This window comes from Bombus terrestris, chromosome 10, assembly GCF_910591885.1.
Source record: "Bombus terrestris chromosome 10, iyBomTerr1.2, whole genome shotgun sequence".
NCBI lineage: Eukaryota > Metazoa > Arthropoda > Insecta > Hymenoptera > Apidae > Bombus > Bombus terrestris.
Genome location: NC_063278.1, coordinates 20,106,942 through 20,117,128, shown reverse-complemented (window position 1 = coordinate 20,117,128; position 10,187 = coordinate 20,106,942).

Sequence of the window (10,187 nt, the reverse complement as noted above, 5' to 3'; positions counted from 1 at the left end):
GTTCTTAACCTGTAGTCCGCGCATCTCCAGAGGTTCACAAAGTCCTCGTTTATTACTATATTATTCAAATAAAAAATATTTATATTATTTTATAGTATATGTATGTATTTATTTATTAAATATACCTACATATTTTGTCACATTGTGAATTTAAATTTTGAGTTATGTCTTGGGAGTCCGTGACAATACAAAATTATTATTTGGGGTTCGTGATAAACAAGAGGCTAAGAATACAGTCGGAACGCAATAAAACTGGAAGGCATTAAGAGTATGCGATCAGTTACAGAAGCATTGCAGAAATTAGAATTCTATACTAACTATTGTAATATTGCAATTATAATATAAGATGTCTTATTTTATCCCTTGTACTACCGACCTTAGTCAATGCTCATATACAATTTCATAGAAAAATTTAGTTTTAATTCAAACTATTACTTAATCGATAATGTCGCAAGTGACACGATAATGGTAAAAGAACCAGGCGACTTTCAAAATGTAGGACACGAATAAGTATTGCGTATCGTATGTCAGATCTATTTTGTACCTCGAAAAACAATCTGAGACTCTAAGTTTTTCGAGATACAAAGTTCCATATAATTTCCTACTTATTTTGTATCTAGTCAATGCAGATACCTCCTTTAATGGTTAATGTCACAAGATGGCGCGCCAATATCAAACCATGCTTGCAGAAACTTGTCGTTTCATTTAACTTTATATAAGAATTTACATATTTTGTATATAAGGCTTTTATATAAGAATACTTGTTAGTATATAAGAATATTTGTTATATATAATATGTAAATTGTTATATATTGTATATATTGTATAAAATATTTTGAAATTTCTTTACTAGTACATACAATGAAATACGATTATCACGATCATATGGGATAGATTTGAAGTTATAAACGTTTGCACCAGATATTTTGTATTTTTATATATATATTCAGACTTGTTTTAAACTTCATGAATCAACTAAACTTTCAAGTTTCGATATGTTTCACATGATACATACAATAGATATATTCATGAAAGGTTTCTACAAGTCCTCGAATACTTTCGTGCGCAACTGTATGTAAAAATGGTTTACAATTAAACTTTATAATTATTACAAAAGATCGATCTCTATATTTGTGAATTTTACATCTTTTATCTGTCACGGAATTATTTTAGATACCTATGTTTTACCAAGCTTGTAATTTGCACGTCTGCAAAATAAATAGTAGAAAACGAATAATAGTGGCCTTAACGAATATATGGAAATGAATAGAAGAATCGATTTTAATTAAAGATTGAAGATTGAAGTAAGAAAGTTAATTGTATATAGATTTCTATAAACGTATCTCAAGTTGTAATTTGTAAATTCTTTCATTTTGTATTTATCTTCTAATTGAAATCTTTTCGTTGATGCACGTGAACATATATATTGGCGTTTGATGGAATGGGAAGCCAATTATTACCTTCGTTTTTCAATAATTAGCTAGCGAGAAAAGTGGATTTCTAAGAAAGGGCGGAAATGGGCGTCATCGCTGTTCCCTTCTAATTTAACATTTCTTTGATCCGCAAAATTAATTGAATTATTCTTTAGTCTCTCGTTATTCCATATTCTTCACTGATAAAATCACGTAGTTACTCGATCTACTATTAATGAAATGGAGAAACTTCGATTGAATTGCAAAAACTTTTATATATCCTTGTCACAGGCTCGCACGTTCTAAATATAGAATTTTTATAATACAAGTGTACAATTTCATTGTATCATGTAGGTACAATTGCATCATTCATTTGCATGTAATTGCATCATATATGTACATGTATATGTACCTATTAACAACGATTAAACAAAATAATGGAAACACGTGTTTCATATATGGCATATATGTGTATGTATATGTATGTAATATATAAGAGGTATTTCCACTATTTTTTCCAACCATTGTACATAGTTATGTACTTAATACGATTTAGAGTTACATAATGTTATATTATAATGTGTATATAAATTATTTATTACAGATATATTATATTATATAGTTTATATACATAAATTATTATTGTACATATTATTATATAATTATAATATATAATTATAATAATAAGTAGTATGAGCGATATTGTGTCGCGAAATATCTCGTCGATAGTTGCGAAAGGTAGTTAAAGGAGGGGGTTAGAAAATACTTGAAATGAATAATTCAAAATTAAATTAAATCGTGCGTCGAATTAAACTGTGAAGCTACGTTTTGTTTCTCTATTGCAAGTCTCGTTTCTTATTTTATTATTATTCGATACCTTACAAAATTATCACGTAAAATTATTCTTTTTATGTGGATTCTTATACGTATGATGTAAATAATATCTAACAAAGAAATATATAAATGTATGTATATGTGAGGAGTAAGGAATGAAACCTTCTCATACGTTTAATAAAATGCACACAATTAATTCGCTTTGTACTATAACAAGAAGCAGATCTTAATCAGCGTAGTATGCAAAGCCTTATATTATTAATACTGATTAATAATATTCTCCTTCATTAATTTTGTCATAGTAGGAAAATCTGAAATCATTTATAAAGCTTATCGCTGTACCTAAATTTAGCAAATCGTACAACGTTTAACTTTTATACTATCGTATAAAACGTGCAAATAACTTTTTTCGTAAATCATGGTATATCGCCGTTTTATTTAAAACAATTAAAACACACGAAGAAAAGCAATATGTGATACGTATAGAATAATAGCCAAAAGATAATTAAATATCTATTTCATTTAGGAAAATAAAACGATACCAGCATAAAATGAAAGTCGTAGATACGTATTAAACCTGTGTATAAATTCCAAGATATGAAATCTGAACATAACTCCTCTGTTTACGATCATTTTTATACGATCGTATTTCTTGAATTATTTCTTGAATATTAAGGTCAATAATTTCCTTTTTTTTCTTTGTATAAACTATCAACTTCTTATCACCTTTTAACGAAACCAAGATCATGCACATTTTTAACTTAGAAAGTGTAATAAATAATACTGTAAATAAAACTGTAATAAGTGTAATAACAAAATATATAATAAGCGAAATTATTCGTCGTAAATAGCCTCATTAAAAGAATGATGATAATTTTTCAGATCCTTCGTCTTGCTCTATGAATTTCATTGGATTTTCCGCGGAATATAATGAAATATCGGGGAAACTCTTTCTTTCATGCACAAAATCACGATAACAAAAGTGAAATTAATAAAAATTTGTCTGAACAATGAATGATTGTAAATGGGAAAAATCTGTGCGGATGTGTGCGACACAGATATCAATTAGAACTTTTTGACAGTCGTTGCATTTAATTAAACGAGTCCAATTTATTTTTATATTGTTTGCAGATTCGCATTAGACCCAGTTCGTTTCTATCGCGTCTCTTTTTTTTTCGTCACCAGTTATCGTTCTAACTAACTGCAGTATCGCAAATTGATATTTCAGTTATTAAACTCGAATTGGGATTATATAAACAAAAACGAATAAAAGAAACAAATATTTTGTTTATAGTACACTTTGTTCCACTTTTTCATAGCAAATAAATAGTTTCTTTGTCTCATCTACTTTTCTATGGTTTAAAAAATCGTTATAACAAGATGCGTAACATCATCGAGATAATAACAATTTATACATATTTGACAATAGATACGAATACTGAAACAACTCAACTATATTGTGACATTCTATTATTTTATATTATAAATGAATTTTTTCGCGATACGACTGATACGTTAGTCGATTGGCACGTTTCTCAAATTTCATCTTTTGATAATCTCCTTTGCTTATTTCACAATTAGTCCAATAAACGAAATGCGATAAATTTTGAATATTTGTAAAATAATATCGGTTTTTATAATTTTTTATTTTTATATTGCCCTACGTGTAACGTGCGTGGCAGTAGCGTCAAAGAAAGTGGCTGTAAGTGGGGATTGAACTTGGTCCAAATTCTTCTGATGCCACCCAGCTAAAATTCAACATTAGTATGCTAATAACGTCACTAGGACAACAAGCCCACGCAGCGTACCTGTTTCGCGTAAAAACAAGCGTTCGTAGGCAGATCGTTTGAGAGTCACGCAAATTTCTGGAGCGGCGACCTAACAAGTGTTGTTCGTGATATCCACCGAATAAATTAACATCGGAATTCGTATCATTGACAATAGATGGCTTTCGCGATCATTTAACTCTCATGCTTCGGAGAATATAAGCTCTTTGTAGGATTTATTTCGCTATTAAAATACAGAAATTTCATAATCGTCCGTACATCATCGTTCATAAATACTCGGACATTGGTCCGGTTGATGGATCGTAACAGTATTTATATTTCACCAAAGTGTAAAAATTGGTAAATCAACCCACTCATATTTCTTGGAAGAAATATGAGAAGAATTATGTGATATACGTAAATACGAAAGTTACTGTAAATCATTTCATCCTACACGGTGATAAATTTTCTGCTGCTAGATCATACTTCAATATTAACCCCTTTTATAAAAGATACTTTGAAAAAAACTGCCATCCAACGTAACAATTGCTATGATTTTTCAAACCAATCTTCGCAGCCAGTCTCTGCAAAAAATTAAAAAACTTGAAATAAGTTGCTAATAGTAATCTATCGCAGTAGTAGTATATAGTTGCTGATGCGACTTCGAGTAATTAATTTAAAAAATTAACGATATATTTTGCTATTTATTATGTGGTTTTCTATGTTAAAAATATGATTCATATGTATCTACTAAAATGTACAGTATGTGGGTGGAGAAAATAATATACCATTCATTAAACGCATACACTACTAAATACGTTTATTATTTGCATTAATTAGCATTAATTGCTTTAATTGCATTAATTTCGAAATTTTGGTCGTATAATTCACAGACAAAAGAATCTCGTGATAAATAGCATGTCGAGTAACAAAATGGTTTTACGAAATATAGCAGTTATAAAAATTACGTTGGTCGTACTATTGTATATCTGTAGCGGCACTCGACATATCGGTTGTTAAGAACTTACCTAATCATACGTCGTAATATTCTATGTAATTATGATGCTTATGAAGGGTAAAATCGTTGCAATTTTATCTATTCGTAATTTCTTAATTAATATACGTTTCGTCAAAAATAAATCAGTGTTTAGATAATTTTGGACGATACTGTAAGTACAATACCTCTGGTACAACATTTTCAAAAGACAGATTTGAAAGAAACGTGTTTAGTTTCTTGCCATTGACGAGATTTCTTGTTTTTAATTATTTACTTAAATAGACAGATGAGAGTTATAAAATAAGAGTTAAATAATTATAGTTGGATGGATAAACAGTAGGTCGATATTTAAATAAATGTATGTATCGATAGGATGTATGATTGTGAGTGCAAGACAAAATAAGAATAAATATTAATATAATATACTATTATTACTACTATTTAATTAAATAATATTAAAAAGCTACTTCACAATTCTCACGTTTCATGTTTTTATCACACGTTCTTTAAATATTTCTCAAATCACTGGTAGGTAAATGTTAGTGTACATACAAAAAGGATTTTACATGCAAAAAGCTGTATGAATGTGAAAATACATGTTGTCAAAAATAAGCAAATATTCGGAAGCAATAGTACCTATGTACACGTGATATATCGACATATATGTGAAAGGTGTAGTCGGATGATTTTCGATTCTCGTGCTTTGAGTGCACATGACGTAGAATAAAGAAGAGTTGTGCGAACAGGGATTAAATACCGAATACATTGAACATGAAATTCTAAAAGAACGCGAGATATCTACGTTAGGGAGGTAGGCTATGTGAGTAATTATCCTCGTCCGAGTTAATTACATCAATCAATCAAATATTATCCAAAGTCCTGATTAATATCTGCTATATTTGAGCAATGCCTCCGGCTGAATGCTACCATCGTCATTACGTCTTCGACTGGATATTAATTAACTCTAAACTTAACTGTAATTAAAATTTTCTCATTATAATTGTTTCGAATAAATTGTTTCGGAACGAGGAAATTGTAAAAGACGCGTTAAAGCAACGAAATTAGAAGAAGAATTAGAAGTTCTTAAAATCTTGCATGTTAATGAAATAAAAATTCAGATTTTTCTTAAAAACGAATAATTTGTCGTTAAGAATTATTGAAATAAAATACAATCGCTAATTAGGATACATAATATGTTGAAGAAATTACGCTCGAGTAAAGTTTCTTTCTAGAAAAGATGGTTCCTATGCATACGATATATCGTAAATATAAAACATTATAATAAATACCTTAATATTAGAAATGCATCGTGCATATTGTTTTAAAGTTCTATAAAATTTTGTTTTAAAGTTCTATAAAAATATTCACTTTATTTACTTTCTGCTGAACATCAAACACGCCTCAATATAAACGATGTATTTTAACTTTTGGACAATAATCGATCAACGCAACATTATCTTGTAGTTTTTCCAAAGCGTGCAGACACTCTCTGTCACTGCTGAAGAAGAAATTCTCGCCTCGGAACAGAACGAGCCGAATGATCGATCCCTTTTGTTCCGACGTTCTCTCGATAAAGTTCCACGGAATAACGCGAATACAGTTAGAGCACAGATTTATTCAACCATACTTCTATTGCAAGCCTCCTTAATTTATTTTGTCTTGGCATTTATGTAGGATTTTATCGTTAGCGCTCATTCAACGACAAATTAAAGTAGCTGTATATTTTATAATTTAACGCAAGATAGTACAATGCGATACAACACGACACGACACGGTACAACGCAGCACGGTTTGATACGATTCAACGCGTTTTAAAACAACTCTGTGAAATGTGTTTCACTGTAGCGACTCTTCATTTACAACTGACTGTTATATACATGTTAAAATGTATACAGAGGTTACAAGCTATTTATTAAATATATATATTTAGTAAGTATATATTGCAGAGATCATAAAAGTCTTAAAATAAAAAAGACGATTATCCACGATATTAACCCTTTGCACTCCTATGTCGAGCGTGACTCGACATCAGTTTTTATCTCAGGAGCTCCTTTGTCGCGTCCCATTCGACATTCTTTCACGTCCATCTTTTTTTGCGAAACGTGCGAAAGAAAACCAGGATTACATCCTGGAAATTGTTTTATGATATATCATACACTTAAAAATTACAAAATACAACAGTAGTGTGACTTAAACTGGTATTTAAGTGAATTTGTTTCTCTTTTTATGTATTTAAATTGTCTTATTTTTTAGTTAAAGTAAATTTCAAATAAAACACTTTAAAACGTTGGGAGCTGCTGGTAACAAAATTGAAATAAAATTCGGAGTGCTAAGGGTTAAGATAAAAAAGCTAGTTACAAATAAAATACAAATTTTGTTCCAACGATTATTTGAACAAAAAGTCATTTCGACAATGCCAACAATTCTGCCAAGGGGTACAATTATTTAAATCTATGCTGCGGTGTTAACTTTTAGAGAAATGTTATCCGAATACGTAAAAAATGTAGAACATCGTTAAAATAAATACCATTTATAATTATCAATTAATAATACGTTAGGGCTACTAGAGATCGAATTTGCGAGTTTCAAAATTTCTTGTTTTCTCCAACCGTTAAAAATATATACGTGCTTTTGACAAAATTGTGCGGCAAAAAGTAATTGATCTGCTGCATTTGCTTTGAAAATCTTTGATACTTATTATATGCTTAAAGCGACTGTTCACAGCGTACACTAACTCTACGAATATTGTTATTTTATGCGGAATGCCCAACACGATATGCATGCTGTTTCCATTGAAAAAATATTGAAAAAATCGAACACAGATTTTTACGGGAGATATATCGAGCTGGGTTTTGACCGACTGACCGATTGAGCAGCTCTCGAGAAGCCGACCTCCGAACGACTTTGAAACTGGCCAAAAGCGCCCAGGATACTTGGCTGCCCTCCTCGAAATTGTGAAACTTTTGTTTCAAATATTTATCCCCAAAATGTCTAGTTTTCTAGAGATAATTGAATTTTTCAAACGAATATCACGTATATGTACGTCATACATACTTTGAGTTAAATCTATCGAGCTTATCGTTGAGTTGAGCCTAGTTTCGTACGTGTTTGAGCAATTTTCAGTTATTCGGTTAAAGCTAGCGCGCAAATTCCGCAGATTCTTCCGTACGTGTCCGTGGCGGGTTCAGCTTCGATTTTCATCCTCACGCTTTTGTTCAACTATATCCCTTTAATGAAAGTCGATGCTTCCAACGAAATCTTTCATTCTATCGATTTTCGGCTAACAACTCTAATTACGTTTATTTTTAATCGGGCTTTATTTCAGAGGAGGACTTCAATTGCGCCGAAGTCGGCCTTTCGAGTAATTTAACGTAATCTAGGAGCTCAGACGTACATTATTGTTTACGGCGTAACGTCTTAAACGTTTCTCCGATAATTCATTTTTGCATAATTTAGTCGTTGCTAATGCTTTTTGTCGAGAACAAAGGGTTCGTCCAGGCTGGACGACTTACTCGTATTCGTTGAACGAACGAATTGAAATCGTTCTACCAGCGTGAATTTGTTACCTCGAAATGTTGAACATGTTCGAATAAAATTTCATACATTGACGAATAAATCGAATTCGATCGAATAAATGTTTGTCCGAACGAGGATTTATTCGAATCAGGAATTATTCGCGTGAGAATTAATCTTAACAAAAATTTCATCGAATAATTTATTCAGACAAAAATTTATTCGGATAGAATTATATATTATGCAGAAAATTTTTGTGTTACACGGAGGATTTTGATTGCAAGATATTGAAAGCGTAATTAACCCCTTAACGTAATGCCTTTTGTAATTAACTTTTTACAAATGCCACAGTAAAAAGTTTACCGTTTCTTGGTAAAACAATCATTTGGTAAATTGATAGTATAACGGTTTAGTGTATACTTGTACAAAATTAAATGGAAGAAAACAATTATTAGTATTATTATTCAAATGATTCTACGAACAATTATTCGAATAAATATAGAAAATAATTTGTTACCAGTAACGAATGATCATTGCCCAGATAACATATTAACATGAATTTAAACTAACATGAATTTATTCGCACAATTATCTCAGATAGATCGCCGCCTTAGTTCTTAACTTCTCTAACTATACTGTTCAAAAAAGTTAATTACTCAATAATTTATTATTTAAATATAAAATATAATTCAAAAAATTAAATATTTTAATTAACCAACTCGCATATGTCTCGTTGGCATAAAGAATGTAAAATCATAATATCATGAAAATTCTTTTTTCATTCCAACTCCATACAATAATACCAAAGTTCATAAATTTTTAATTCACATCGCGATCAGTTTACGAATCAGTGCAGATGGAACAGTCACGAACTACAACGACGAAATATTCATTCGAGACAATTCGAATAACGTCCACGTCCGAGTGTTGGTATATTTGTTCGCAATGTTTTTTAATCGAGCAACACTCTAATTCTATCGTAGCACGATCATGATCGTATCGTGCTAAAATTCTCACGTGTAAATACACTTAATGATGGATAATCGTTCGCTAGAATACCTCCATTTCACCCAAGATCCCCCGATGTCAAGATGAAATCGATGGCCATAGAGCATCATCCAATAACCCGAGGACATCGTTCGAACGGCTCGCTTCCATCGGGTAGTTCGACGAACGAATTCGCGCATTGATTACGCTTGATCAACCCAATCGAGATTAAGGGAAAGCATCGTTGTGTACAGAAGTAAGTGCTAAGATTGCAATTTTCGTTTACAGGGTACTTGAACGCGATTGGAGAAACGTCGATTAATATGATCCTTGGTCTTGACAAAAAAAAAAAAAAAAGAAAAAAAAGAAGAAGAAGGAGACAAGACAAAAAGAAAAGAACACAGGTAGAATAAGGGGAGTCGTTTGTTCGTATGACCCTTCGGTTATGTGTTTTTCTGGTGTCTGGACACTTTCCATTTATGTAGTTACGAGTCAGATAACATTTTGTATCTATAGTTGGGTAGTAAGGTATGTTTGTACTTTGGCAAAAACAGCGTAAAATATAGAGAAAAATAGAGAGGAAATTGTCATATCTAGGAGGTTAGAAGGGCAAAACAGTGTAAAATATAGAAGAAGATAGAAAAAGATATTTTTGTATCTGCAGAAAGAAAAAACGAT